The sequence below is a fragment of the Pinus tabuliformis genome, chromosome X, assembly GCF_031772625.1.
Source record: "Pinus tabuliformis cultivar Carrire ecotype Pingquan chromosome X, CPIR1, whole genome shotgun sequence".
In the NCBI taxonomy this organism is placed as follows: Eukaryota; Viridiplantae; Streptophyta; class Pinopsida; order Pinales; family Pinaceae; genus Pinus; species Pinus tabuliformis.
Window position 1 is genome coordinate 1,128,935,453 of NC_142308.1, and position 14,962 is coordinate 1,128,950,414.

The 14,962-nt window shown below is 37.5% G+C and overlaps 1 pseudogene; it reads right to left on the reverse strand.

The window, feature by feature from the left end:
• Nucleotides 1–2,552: 2,552 nt before the first annotated feature.
• On the reverse strand, nucleotides 2,553–3,718 carry LOC149143810 (C-type lectin receptor-like tyrosine-protein kinase At1g52310 pseudogene; annotated as a pseudogene).
• Between the last annotated feature and the right edge of the window lie 11,244 nt (nucleotides 3,719–14,962).

Genomic DNA, 14,962 nt, shown 5'->3' on the forward strand with positions numbered 1-14,962 from the left:
TTTCATACCATCATCTAAAGAAAAACTCTAACCCCACCATAAATCACCCTACTAGTTGTCAAGAGTTGAGTGCCTCAAAGTCCTTAAGCACATAACAACTACCTAAAGCTAGCCTATCTCAAGTGATAAAGTCCCATGTAAATGAAGCAAGAGGGTATATTTATAAAAATGAGGTGATTGTTCACCTACCATGACGTTTCGCTCACCCTCATGACCCTTGACCTTCCTCACTATTCTCTCATGTCTAATGACCATTACATGTCCAATTGATCTCTACATAGCTATGGGAATTATGATAAGAAATATTTACACTATGATAGAAGAGAGGTTATGAGGAGAATAAAGAAGGTTGTTGGAACCCTAGACAATGTTGTTTCCAGGTCATGAGACAAGGTTGTAGTGTTGTTGTATTGAATGACTATTTGACTTCTATTGTGACTCATTTGCAAGGAAACAATCATTTAATCAACTTTTAATGTTGTGCCTTTGGTATTCCTAGAAGCGCGTGTGGAGCCGGTTTTCCAGCTTGTCGAAACCCTAGTTGTACATCCTTCAACTCGATACCATCCTCCATTATTATTTCCTCTTCTTTACTTGCAAGAAAACCACATTAGTCAAACACATTTATAGTCAAATAATAATATTAGAAACCTAACAAATTGACTGATAGAAAAATATTAATTTGGACCCCTATACAGTCCTTTTATGCACTATAATATCATCAAGGTTTGTATAGCCTTTGCAAAATTATTCTGAGCTTCCTTATATGTGTTTTGGAAGAAGTCCCTTGTCAACAATCATATCCTTCTTCATCATCTGTGTAGACAACCTGCCAACCTTTGTTTGCATCCTGTAGTTGTCCTTCAAAATTGAACATCACCTCAATTTCATGAACAAGCTTTGTATAATATTCAAATTTTGTGAGATCGAGAGATCTCCCAAGAGCACTACCTCACTTTTGTATCTTGCTACAACATCTTACAAGTACATTAGAATTGGTTGCTTTATTCATTGGCCAGGCTCTTCAGACTGCAAATGAGTTTCCATTGAAGTATGAGCAACAACATGTAACTCTTCCTCATTAATGAAAACTTTGAATTTTATGGGTTTGGGTCACCCCTCGTTAAATTATTAATCAAATGAGAACCAAATAATTTGTAGTTGTTATTAATTTGACGTGAAACAACTTCATCTCCCTTAGACATTTCTCAAAGATCAAAACTAGGTTGTTTCTCATTTGCTCCAACATTATTGACTTGCATTGTTATGACCGCATTCTTATCCACATCACCATGGGCTCCTGAAATCTTTGATTGGAATGGATATATCGTATGCATTGGCTAGAATTATGACCTATTTTGGTAAAGGAGAGGCCACTCCCTTTGTTTATAAGTAGCCATTATTTCTTTTCCTGCTCGTGATCCAACAAAGTCATAGAATGAAAGGCCAACCATGCCCTTCTCAAATCTTAGGTGTGGAGTTATGTATGGGTGTGATGTGCCCTTATGATTCCTATCAACATATCCCATCTTGTCAATAAAAGGTTTCAAAGCCATTATATTAGTTTTTCCTTTGTTGCGTGGGATCACATTACCTAAATAAAATTATGTTGAAGTATACTTGGGAGTGTTTTTTTATTATAGTTTTCTTGAAAAAATGTGCATATAAAATAAAGGTTCTGGAGTCTTGAGAGATTTCACCAATGGTCTCTCCTTATGTAGATAAGTGGATACCCTTTCCTTCAAGAAACCTTTATCATGAAATTATTATACATAGTCTTCTATAGGGAGTGGAGAAGGTGTTTGATCATCACAACTTTGATCTTTAATGAAATGATAGATTATCAATCCATTGTTTAACCATCCACAATAGTGTTAAGCTGTAGGTTTTGTATTGTGATTCGATGGTGTCTTACCATGTGAATGCCAACATCCATCACCTTACTGTGTCAATCGCAGATCCAAATTGAGAGTGTTGGGATTTGTATAAGTCGTTGTTTCAAGTCATGATTTAGTCACAACTTAGGATTTTGGGCAAGTCACAAGTTTCTGGTTGCATTTCAAATTCTAATGCCACTGAATACTAGTATTGTGACTTGCGACCTCATGGGATTAATGAAGGGGTTAGTCACAAGTGATCACCAAATTATTATGCCAAATCACATTAAGGAACTGCGACTTGTGGAGATCTCATTTAGGAACTGCCACTTGTGGAGATCACATTTGACAATTGCAACCTGTGGAGATCACATTTGGGAAGTGCGACATGTGGAGATTTCATTTGGGAATTGCAACCTGTGGAGATAGAATTTAGGAATTGAGACTTGTGGATATCTCATTTGGGAAGTGCAACCCGTGGAGATTGCATTTGGGAAGTACGAAATGCGGAGATCACATTTGGGAATTGCAACCTATGGATATCGCATTTGGGAACTATGACTTGTGGAGATGACAAAAGGTAAACCCTATAATGCACTGGGAGTAACAATCACATATTACCTTTGGAACATGCAAGCATAACGCTTGAGAGGAAGAAATACTACAACCAAAAGCTCATCCAAATTTGTATACATCACTTTTAGTTGTGATTTCATTTCAGTAAACAAATTCAAGAGAAAGATATCCATGAGTGTCATCCATCGTTGTCCTCTCATGAAAGACCTCTGATGATACAAATTTGGATAGGCCCACACCTAGTATGTGTGCCCCAAACTCTTCATCTAAGAGTAAATTGTTGACCTGGATATCTTTATGCACTACATGAGGTTTGAATATGTCATGTACAAATGCAATACCTTAGGAAAGTGTAGTCGTAATTCACATTATCATCCTTCAATCCAAACTCCTACCTTCTTTTAATAGGTGATGCAATCATTTGTCCAAGGGACCATTAGCCAAAATTTGATAAAAAATATATCGCTTACCATGTCCATAGTACATCCTTTAACAACCACAAGATTGGGATGGCTAAGCCATGCAATCCTTCTAATTTCATAATATAATTATTTCTTACTCTGGATACTAGGTTTTTGTTGCTTCTTAATTGCTACCCGTTAACCATCTGGAAAGACACCCTTATGTGTTCCTCCTATCTTTGCATCTCCTAGGAGTCGATTTGCTTCACTAAAATTTTTAGAGGTCATTGTCAATTCATCATTACTGTACACCCTCCATGAAGGAGGAGCAAGAGCAGCAAAAGAAGGGCTGGATATTTTCCTAGATATCTTGCACCTTTTGGTCTTCCTATATGCTAGAAGCCAAATGAACACAAGAAGTGTAGTAGAAAGGATCATTCCACTTACAAATGCAAGGATTACAATGTAATCCTTATGAAAAGCTTTTTGTTCTCATTTATTTTATGTGCTTAGAATTCATACAAAGTCATGGGACATATTTCATTTAGCCCCCACTACAACAACTTACCCATTGGTCACTAACATGAAAAATTAGTCAGATTGGTGTTGAGGCATGAAGAATTTGAAAATTTGAGAGGAGATGGTGCTCCAAAAAAATGAAAAATTGTTCCAAAGTGTTAGATGATCACTCCATTCCCAAATAAAACCTTTCTGAGAATTAACACCATGCCCTCCAACCCAGCACCCATAACTGTTTTTTTTGCAAAAAGCTTGTACATATTTTAGCTCTTGCACAAATTCCAATGCAGTGAGATGACCATTGTGGTTTGGACAAGCTCCCTTTGAATTGTCCCATGAATTGAGATGAGAAGGAAAAAAAAATCATTTTTGGTGTGTTGTTCCATCTAGTTGGGAAATGTCCTTTTTCAATAGTAAGTTGTGCCCTATGATGTTCCAATAATATTTTTAGGTCCAATTATGTTTAGCAATTTAGAATTTGAACACATGTCACAATATTTTCGTTGTGATTTACTATCATAGTGTTGTTGAAGGTTGCATTTGTGATCTGCAACTTATAAGGATAGGAAAGCTGGTGTGATCGCAAGTCACATTTGCAGGTTGCAATATGAGAGAGAAAAAGTGTGACTGTAAGGTAGGATTGCGACTAGTGACTTCAATTAACTCAAGAGTAAGGTTTGTCACTCCTCATGCCCATTACCTGCAGTGCCATAAGGATTGAATTTATTTTTATGATTAGATCAAATAGAATGAAGCAACTTTTCACAATGTCCCTGTAATGCACAAATATCTGAAGCAATTTTATGTTGCATGCCTTTAGAGAGAACCTTTTAAACATGAAAATATACATTGTTCTAAGCACACCACACTATATATTACGATGCTTCAAAAAATTTATATTCAGAAAGATCAACAGGTATGTTCTTAACAAATAAAGGTATCAATGATACATGGGCATGCAACAACTTATTTCCAGCAAAATAATTCGACAAGAATTGTTGTAATACTGGCACAACATTCACCAGTCAAGAGGGCATCATATTTCTTGGTCCATCTTCGATGTAGGTGATGGGTATCCCGTTCAAACTAGATTTTCAACAGAAACTTGTTGAAGCTAGTGATCCTCATCATAGATTACTCTTGTTTATTGTTAGCAAGAGGTAATATGGTGGAGGTCGTGTCACCTAGGGAAGACTATTATAACCTTTGGAGGATGTTCTAGATTACATAGAGAACGAGATAAATAAAGTCCATTCCATGTATGGATAGAAGGCTCCTTCAAGATAGGCACTCATTATGAGTGAAAGGATGCACGAAGATAGGGCTTGGTTCAATTTCTACTTCCACATGTGCCACCTTACTAGCTTAAGTACTTTATGAGAATGACCATCTAGAATTTTTCTGTACCCAAACTAGTCATAGAAATAAAGAATTGGTGGATCATTCCATTAGGGATGGTTAAAAGTGACTAGGGTTTTGGGGTAGTAAAAATTGAAATCTCACTGGCTCCCTCTCTATTTATTGAAAACAATTTGACATTGAGTTTTGTATGTATTCCAACGAAATGTTTAGAAGTCCATACTCCTAAATGTTAAAATTTTAAATGAAAAATGGATCACAAGAATGATATAGCAAATGCGACATTACCAAACTGTAAGAGGTGTTTTTGGATGACTTTGTAGCTTCAAGTGACATGGATGTTTTAAATAAATTTATTCTAAATATGTTATCAAACATTTTCTCAAATCCTAATCTAATCATAAGAACAAAAACCAACATGAACCTAAGCGGAGAAATACCACACACATCGTGAGAGTATTAATTCCCTACCATAGGGGCGCAAAAAAGCAAAGGGGGAACCCAAAATTTGGTGTTAGGCTAAAATTTTGGGTGGATGTTGAAGTGGCTAAAACACTATATAAATTAAATGGTTGGTAAATGTCGATAGATATCAATTCATGAAATGCATCAAAACATTTACCTCATAATAACATTGCCAAAATTAAAAATAATAATAATAATTAACTAAACTATAACCTTATTATTATTATTATTATTATTGTTATTATAAAGATTGATATATGAGTAAAACATATATAAATTTAAGAAAACATGTAACAAGATTCTTAATCATGTATATTTTTTAACCCGCAATCTGCGAGAAGTTCCTAATGAATTGTCTATAGTAACATGCTAATCCCATAAAATATCTAACCTCATCCACATTCCTAGGATTTTTCCATTCCATGATAGCTCGGATATTTTTCGGATCCACTGCTATGCCTTGCTTGGAAACCACATGCCCCAAATACTGTACCTCTATTTGAAAGAAGCTACATTTATTAAGTTTGGCATACAATTGATGCTCTCTTAGCAATTTCAACACTGTTGTTAAGTATTTTGAATTATCTTCCTCATTATTAAAATATATCAATATGTTATCAATGAATACAATCAAAACTTGTTCAGATAAGGATGCAACACATTATTCATCAAACACATGAAAGTAGCTGGAGAATTAGTCAAACCAAAGGGAACTACAACAAACTCATAATGCCCATACCTATTCCGGAAATAAGTCTTGTAAATATCCTTTTCTTTGATGCATACTTGATGACATCATGATCTCAAATCAATCTTCGAGAACATTATTGCTCCCTTCAACTGTTCAAACAAGTCATTAATCCGTTGAAAAGGGTATCTGTACTTAATCGTCACCTTTCTCAATTTCCTGTAATCAATACATTGCTTGAGAGTACGATCCTTCTTCTTTACAAACAACACTGGCACACCCTAAGGCGACACACTTGGCCTAATGCATCCCTTGTTGAGAATTTCTTTCAACTGCAACTTCATTTCCACCAATTCTAGAGTGCTCATCCTGTACATTTCCAATGATGTTGGTGCAAACAATACACATCCTTTCCTACGACTCTCTTTTCCTGCATAGATGCAACAATTCTAACTAATGTCACCTTCTTCTTACCCTGCAAGATTCTATGTTCTCCATTGTCATCCAAGCACATAATAGATTTATCATAACAATCCACCTTAGTCTTATGCATGTATAACCAATCCATACCCAACAACATACTATATGATCCCAACGAAAGCACATTCAGATGCACTCGTGTAGAAATACCATTTAGCTCAAATACACAAGCTCTTACCCAATGATGAACTCTTTTCTTAGTATATGTAGCCAACTACACTAACCAAGACTCTGCATGTACTTCTTTATTCAAACCACACTTATCCATGTTGGCATTATGAAAAATGTGTTATCCTTGATGGAGACCTACTTGATGAAGATTGTCAACATGATGATAACAAGATTATTTTACAAGCTAGTACACATGTGACAGAGAGTTTGGACAAAGGAATAGTAGCCCAGAGGCAGAAGAATGATGAAGGTGATGTTTTTAGAAATACACGCGGGTTTTGTGAAGAAAATCCATGTACACACGTGGGTATGGAGAAGAGAAAGCGCATATAGTTTTTGCACCATGGTAACCTAAATACCATGGATCTTTACCATGGTATTGGCCCATAGTAATGAGTGTGGTAACAGATATTTGATCCCGTCCAGGAATACCATCGACATTACTAAGGATTTGACCCGTGGTATTGGATAAGGCCTAAGCTATATAAGGAGATGAAGATCAAAGTGTTTAATGTGCAAGTAATGTGCTATTGATGAATTGTTTGATCTGAAATAAGATTGCATAAGGAATGTAATGTGGAATCAGATCTTGTAGATCTGAAATGACTACATGATTTTCTTATGGGCTGATCTGTGATAATAATGTTCTAACATATGTTTGTTACTAGTTTTGTCGAGATTTGGATTTAACTGAAGTTTTTTTGTGCAATGAAGGCATGAGTCAATAATTATAGATCTGTATGCAATTTTGTCTTAGAAAAAGCATGTACATACGCGGGTCTTCCTGAAGGTAGTTGCATGTCAATTCTACAATATGGACAGATATGTATGTGGGTATACTTCTTGAAAGGTGTGTACACACATGGAAGTATTTTGTAAGGGTCGTGTACATATGCTAGGGTTTATGAAATATGAGCAGTTAATGATGTCTGATTAGTCTTGCTATGATTGTTGTTGTATGTTGATGAGGTCTTATTCATAATAATCTGTATGTGATAGTTATGGTGGAGTTGAATGGTTTGTGAATGAAATATTGAGTTGTATTGATGTTGGTATGTAATGATATGTAAGTAGCTCAGGGATATGTGATGAAGGATATATGTGTTTGTGATTGATTTCAACATTGCAGTGATTCAATCTGAGGGATCAATGTTTTTGAGATTTGTACACATGTTTGATTAAGGAAAAATTTGTGTATATGGGGGTATTATGAATAACAGTAGCATATACATTTTGAAATATTGTTGATCAAGGTTTGCAGTGGAAACAATTGGTTTCAGTGATAGATAAAAGTGTATGGCTTGATGATTGATAATGCATTCACATGATCTATTTTGGTTTAGATTGATTGGTTGCAATGAGATTCAATGATTGATTTGTTTTAGTTGATTCAATGATTTGATGATGGTAATTGGTCCAGTACGAAAATTTGATGAAAGGTTGCCTACAGGTTGTAATGTTTTTATCAGGTGGATCCAATTTGAAATGTTCTGAAAAGTGCTCCACAAGGAATTGAAGATAAGGGGGTTGTAGTGCCCTTCCAGTAGGTGCTAGAAAACAAGAGAAGGTTGTAGCCTTCTGTAGGTGGGTGCTTGCGTATTGGTATAAGTCTGTGCCAGTACAAGATTGTAAAGAATATTAAAAAAAAAAATTAGAGACAACAACAGTGGTGGTTTTTCACGACATTGGGTTTCCACATAAAATATTGGTTTTCATATGTGTTGACTATGTGTGATGATTTATTATGTTCTTACCGCACTTGATACTGTTTAATTAATGCCTAATGAGGGTTTGATACACTGGTTCAAGTTAAAATGATGAAGAATTAATTAAAAAGATAGTTAACTAGATATATGTTGGTTGTCTGCATAACAATAGCGTGCATACACAGGTTTACCTCATTAAAGTTGCCTATATAAATCTAAATAGAAAATGAGAAGGTCAAGTAAGTTTTTAAAATACTAATTCACACCCCCCCTTTTAGTATTTTTCCTAGCAATTGGTATCAGAGCAGGTCCTTCAAAAGAAGCTTGATTGCTTGAAGGAAGATTCATCAAGATGAGCAACCAAGAGGGAGCAACATCCTTCCAACCACCATTGTTTAATGGATCCAATTTGGTTTTCTTGAAGGTATAAACAAGAGCTTACCTACAATCACTTGGAGCTAACGTTTGGGGAATCGTTGAAGGAGGCTATCCGTATCCATCCGCCATTCCCACAAATGAATCATAAAAGAAAAACTATGAGACCAATGAAAAAATTTTCAATGCTCTGTTAGGAAGCTTGGAAGAATCAAATTTTGTCAAAGTAATGCAGTTGAATACCACAAAGGATATATGGGACAAAATCATCCAAATTTATGAAGGTGACACTGAGGTAAAGAGTGCCAAACTTCAAATATTTAGAATTCAATATGAAACTCTTAGAATGCATACTGACGAAAGCATTGCAAGTTTATTTCTTAGAGTAGATGAGATCATTAATTCAATGAGAAATATTGGTGACAAAGTAAAAGAATCATCTTTGGTTCATAAATTCTTAAGATCTTTAACCCCAAAATTCGATTCAAAAGTCTCTCCCATTGAAGAAATGTGGGATTTGAAGAACCTTAATGTTGAACAACTTCATGGGATTCTAATATACTATGAAATGAGAAAATGTGGTCCCTCGGATACCATAGAAGTTGCTACTTCCAAAGGAAAGGAAAAGGAGGAACTTAAGGAACCAAGTTATGTATCAGATGAAGAAGAGGAAAATTTTGTGAAGAAACTTCAAGTAGGTACTGGCAGATTCAGAGGTAAGCTTCCCTTCAAATGTTTTTCTTGTGGAAGAGTTGGTCACTATGCTGCTAAATTTCCTTATAGAGAAAATCATGAGAAAGGGAAGAATTCAGCAAAATTAAATTTTAGAGGAAAGATCGAAAACAAAAGAAGTTTCTACACTCATGAAGATAGTGATGGTATTTCAAATGGTGAAGAAGGTGAGTCTGATCAAGAATATCAATTACTTATGGCATTTGAAGATAAATGTATTGATGAGTCTGATGATGTTTTTATGGATGCCCTAGAAGAAAAGAACAATTTCATTAAAGAAATAATTCAGCTTAAAATTCATTTGGAAGAAGCTCTAAAGAAACAAATCCTAGAAAAGGAGAAGCATAATGAAAAGTTAGAACTTGAAATAATAAGTCTAAGGAAGGAACTTGAGAAAAAAAAGGTATAAATCTTAGGTTTGCTAAAGGATATGAAACCTTAGATGAAATCATCAAAGTGCAATGCTCTCCTCTCTTGAAAATAGGTCTTGGATACAATGGAGAATCATCAAAGACTGTAAAGCCTTCTGAAATGGGTACAAGAAGCTATCTCAATGCAGTAAAGGAAGTAGTCAACGAAACTCTATATATCAAGAAAATAATAAAGGATCAAATACTTCTCAGGTAAATATCCCTTACTACAATCAAAGGGAAAAATACACAAGAAGGTACAATATGTTGGCATTATGACTCATGTGTTGTCCTTGATGATCGCAACCTACTTGATGAGTTGTCTTTTTATGGAAACCTACTTGATGTAGATGTCAACGGGATAACAATTCATAGATAGAGGTGTTGGAGAGGTAAATCCCCTCTGCGGACAGAGGCGATCCCACTAGCCCAAAATGGGTCTAGCAACAATCAATCAACGCTACCATGCAAGTTCCTAGTTGCAAATCGAAAGTGGATTATGAGAACCAACCTGGAGTCCAACGCTAGTGTCGTAGACGAGTTGATACTCCCATTCCCTTGCTCTGACAGGTCACGATCCTCACGATCTCCGCGAATGGATACCTGCACATGCAAAGAACGAAGCGAATACAAGCATAAAATCCACTAAATACAACTATATATCAGTCAGAAAAGATATAGATCAAACATTATCATAACGAACAATAAGATCGGAACCATAATGATAGTCATTTATTAATGAATAATCAACAGAGAAAAATACAACCAAGGTTCTGACGTTGAATCTCTCCTCTGGCTGGGCGAGCAGCTACATATGTCTTGCAATAGACCTTTCTCTCTCAGATTTCTGGCAGCGTAACCTCCCTATGCTCCAAGACTCTTACTATCACTCAAGACAAGCGTTATCACTACTAGCATTATCACCACTACCTAAAAACTAGCTTGTCAAATACATGAGGATAGACTTTTATAGATGGAGAAGGGGAGGAAGATACAATGCATCAAGACACCCATTATGGATTGGCATTATCTGCAAAAAGCCGCTGTGGATAGATGTAAGGGATAGATGATGACTCTCGACATCTAGAAGATGAGTTTTATCCTCAAAAGACTTCATGACTTGAAGGGAAAAAACATCTGGGCGCGCGTTTGTCAAAAATCTTTTCCAAACTTGGTTGGCGTGGGTGTTACTCTAAGACAGAGCGCCAATGGTCGCACCTTCTTTTGAGGATCTCGTTCACTGGTGCGGGTAGTACACTGTGGACCCGCACTAATGGAAAAAGGGCACTTTTTCAGGGATATTTTGCAGGAGGTGTCTTCAGGGCACATGAAGTCCATACTTAGGGGAACATAATGCAAGACAAACTCCAAGCTGTTCAGTTCATAAACCAAATCGGAGATTGAGTGAAGTGGTGTTGATCTACTTCGCTGATGCAAAGCAATAGCGTTTCGAAGGCTACCTGGCCGTACTTCAGGCTTCGTCCAAGGTTTATGAATCAAACAACAAATAGCTTCCCCAGTGGAATCGCCAAATTGTTGGAGAGGTAAATCCCCTCTGCGGATAGAGGCGATCCCACTAGCCCAAAATGGGTCTAGCAACAATCAATCAACGCTACCATGCAAGTTCCTAGTTGCAAATCGAAAGTGGATTATGAGAACCAACCTGGAGTCCAACGCTAGTGTCGTAGACGAGTTCATACTCCCATTCCCTTGCTCCGGCAGGTCACGATCCTCACGATCTCCGCAAATGGATACCTGCACATGCAAAGAATGAAGCGAATACAAGCATAAAATCCACTAAATACAACTATATATCAGTCAGAAAAGATATAGATCAAACATTATCATAACGAACAATAAGATCGGAACCATAATGATAGTCGTTTATTAATGAATAATCAACATAGAAAAATACAACCAAGGTTCTGACGTTGAATCTCTCCTCTGGCTGGGCGAGCAGCTACATATGTCTTGCAATAGACCTTTCTCTCTCAGACTTCTGGCAGCATAACCTCCCTATGCTCCAAGACTCTTACTATCACTCAAGACAAGCGTTATCACTACTAGCATTATCACCACTACTCAAAAACTAGCTTGTCAAATACATGAGGACAGACTTTTATAGATGGAGAAGGGGAGGAAGATACAATGCATCAAGACACCCATTATGGATTGGCATTATCTCCAAAAAGCCGTTGTGGATAGATGTAAGGGATAGATGATGACTCTCGACATCTAGAAGATGATTTTTATCCTCAAAAGACTTCATGACTTGAAGGGAAAAAACATCTGGGCGCGCATTTGTCAAAAATCTTTTCCAAACTTGGTTGGCGCGGGTGTTACTCTAAGACAGAGCGCCAATGGTCGCACCTCCTTTGAGGATCTTGTTCACTGGCGCGGGTAGTACACTGTGGACCCGCGCTAATGGAAAAAGGGCACTTTTCAGGGATATTTTGCAGGAGGTGTCTTCAGGGCACATGAAGTCCATACTTAGGGGAACATAATGCAAGTGTTTTTAAGTTATGTCACTACTCACAGGTCCCGGAATGAGTCCTCCAAAGTATGGGAAAGGGGTAACAGGGACGGTGACCAATGGTGACAAATTACTGTGTAACAAGAGGTTTGATAAAGTTGAAATTTTAAGAAGTACACACGAGTTCTATAAAGTAAATTCGCGTCACACACACGGGTATGAAGAAGGAAAGGCGCACACATTTTTCGCACCATGGTATTCTAAATACCAAGGGTATTTCCATGGTATTGACCGATGGCATTGAGCCCAGCGAGGGATATTTGATCTCATCTAAGAATACCATTGATACTAGTATGGTTTTGACCTATGGTATTGGATAAGGGCTAAGCTATATAAGGAGATGAAGATCAAAGTGGTAGGTGTGTGCAAGTGATGAATATTTTCATGAATAGTTAGATTTGAAGCAAGTATGCATGTAATGGGCTATTATTGATTTGTTTGACCTAAACCTAAGTATGCACCTGGGAATTTGATGATGGATCAGATATAATAGATATGAAATTACAATGTTGGTTATGGGTTGATTTGATTAGTGATGATAATGTCTTGACGTGTGATTTTTTTGTGTATGTCGAGATTTGGTATGTCTAAAGTTTTGTGATGTAGTGAAGGTTTGTGCCAGTACGATCCAGATTTAAACAGGAATGCAAAAACTTACAAATATAACCATAAATACAAAGATGCAGTAGAAATAACACTTCATTTCATTAATATCAAATACTGAAATATGCTTACAAACAGAATGGAAATAAGACTAGCTCGGGCAATGGTAGCTTTTCTCTAAGAAGAGATCTGGCGGCTACATGCCTCTGAACTGTGTTACAATAAGGCTCAAAGGCCTATTTATTATTGAGAAACAATGGAAAACCATAAACATCCAAAAGCCTAACCCTAGGAGATGAAGCACTAAACTATGGGCCCTGTTGAGTAAGTTGGTACATCAACTTCCCAGGGTCGTTACTTTGGCATACAATCTTCATTTGACGTTCACAATACCTCGTTAGAAATATATATCTGATGACTACAAATTTTGAATGACCAATATTGGTCACCGACCATTGTTGGTCCTAGTTTTCCCAAAAAGTTTCATTTAGGGCCTCAAAATGGCTCCAAAAGTTTAGGACCCAAAAAACTGCCAAAAATAGTAAATTGTGCTACAAATAAGGAAACAAAAAAACTAAAAGAAACAATGGTGGGGGTCCAAGTGGAATAGGTGGGTGGCCACCAATATTCACCTGGATCATTCCTCCCCCCTTAGGAAGCAATGGTCCCCATTGCGTTGAGTTCCTCCATGAGATGAGGAAACTTCTGCTGAACTTGGTCCTTGGTGAGCCACTTTCCTATTGAAGGAGTTGGTCTACTTTGACAACTCGATATAGTTTTATCCTTTGCTATTGGGTGTTCTTGATCTACGTGTCTAGCAATGGTGGGAAGTATGGTCGAAGGCAATCCACATTGAACACTAGGTGCAAGCCGAGGAATGGGGGAATGTTGGGCTCAAATGCATTGTCTCCCACAGTCTTGGTAATGGTGTAAGGACCATATCAGAGTGGTTTGAGTTTCCGATAGGCTCCGATAAAGCATTCCTTTTGCAAATGCAACCAAACCTTGTTGCCCACCTAAAACTTGTGTGGCACCCGATGTTGAACATGTCGCTGCTTGTACTTGGCATTTGATTTCTCCAAAATGTCATAGACTTGCTGATGTATATGTTGGATGTGCTCAATGAAGTTGTTTGCCTTATTTGCTTCGAACTAGACATGAGCCGAATCGGCCTGAGTAGATGCAAATGGTATGGCCACATCAATGGGACATAGTAGCTGGAATCCCAAGCCCACCTGAAAAGAGTTGTGTCCAATCGAGCTATGGAGAGCCCGGTTATAGCTGTGTTGGACATAGGGGAGGCTCTCATCCCATGTGCGTGGATGCTTTGAGTTGTACATGCGCATAATGTGTACGATCATCCTATTGACGATCTCTGTCTGGCCATCAGTTTGGGGATGGAAAGTTGTGGACTTAGTGAGCTTGGTGTGAAGCATCGACCAAAGATTGGACCAAAATGTGCTGAGGAACCTGCTATCCTGATTTGAGATGATAGACCGTGGGATCCCAAAGTTTACCCACATTCATTTAAAGAAGAGTTTAGCAGTGGCTTCTGCTATGACATTCTTCTTGTAGGCCTCCATAATGGCCATCTTTGAGAATCTGTTAACGACCACAAAAACACAGTCATTGCCATGCTTAGTAGAAGGAAGGCCTAACATGTAATCCATGGAGATGGATTCCTAAGGATGACTAGGGGTAGGCAACAGAGTATAGAGGCCTTGCTTCTTGATGGTCGGTTTGGCAATGGCGCAGGTAGTGCAGGATCTAATGTACTTCCCAACATCTTGTTGAAGATTCAGCCAATAGAAATACTTCTATAGTACTGCCACCATTTTCTCGACCCCAAAATGCCCAGTGGCCCAACTGTAGTGCACTTCCCAAATAATCTTGGCACGCTCGCTTGAAGGAACAAAAAGGTGTCTCAGGTGGCATAACAAAGCATCCCGGAGGTGAAAATCTAGAACTTTTTGACCCTCCAAGAGCATCTACTATGTGTGGCTGAATTTTGGGTCACTTTTGTATAGAAGTGGCCAATCAAAAGTCTCATGCCCATAGGAGTTTAGC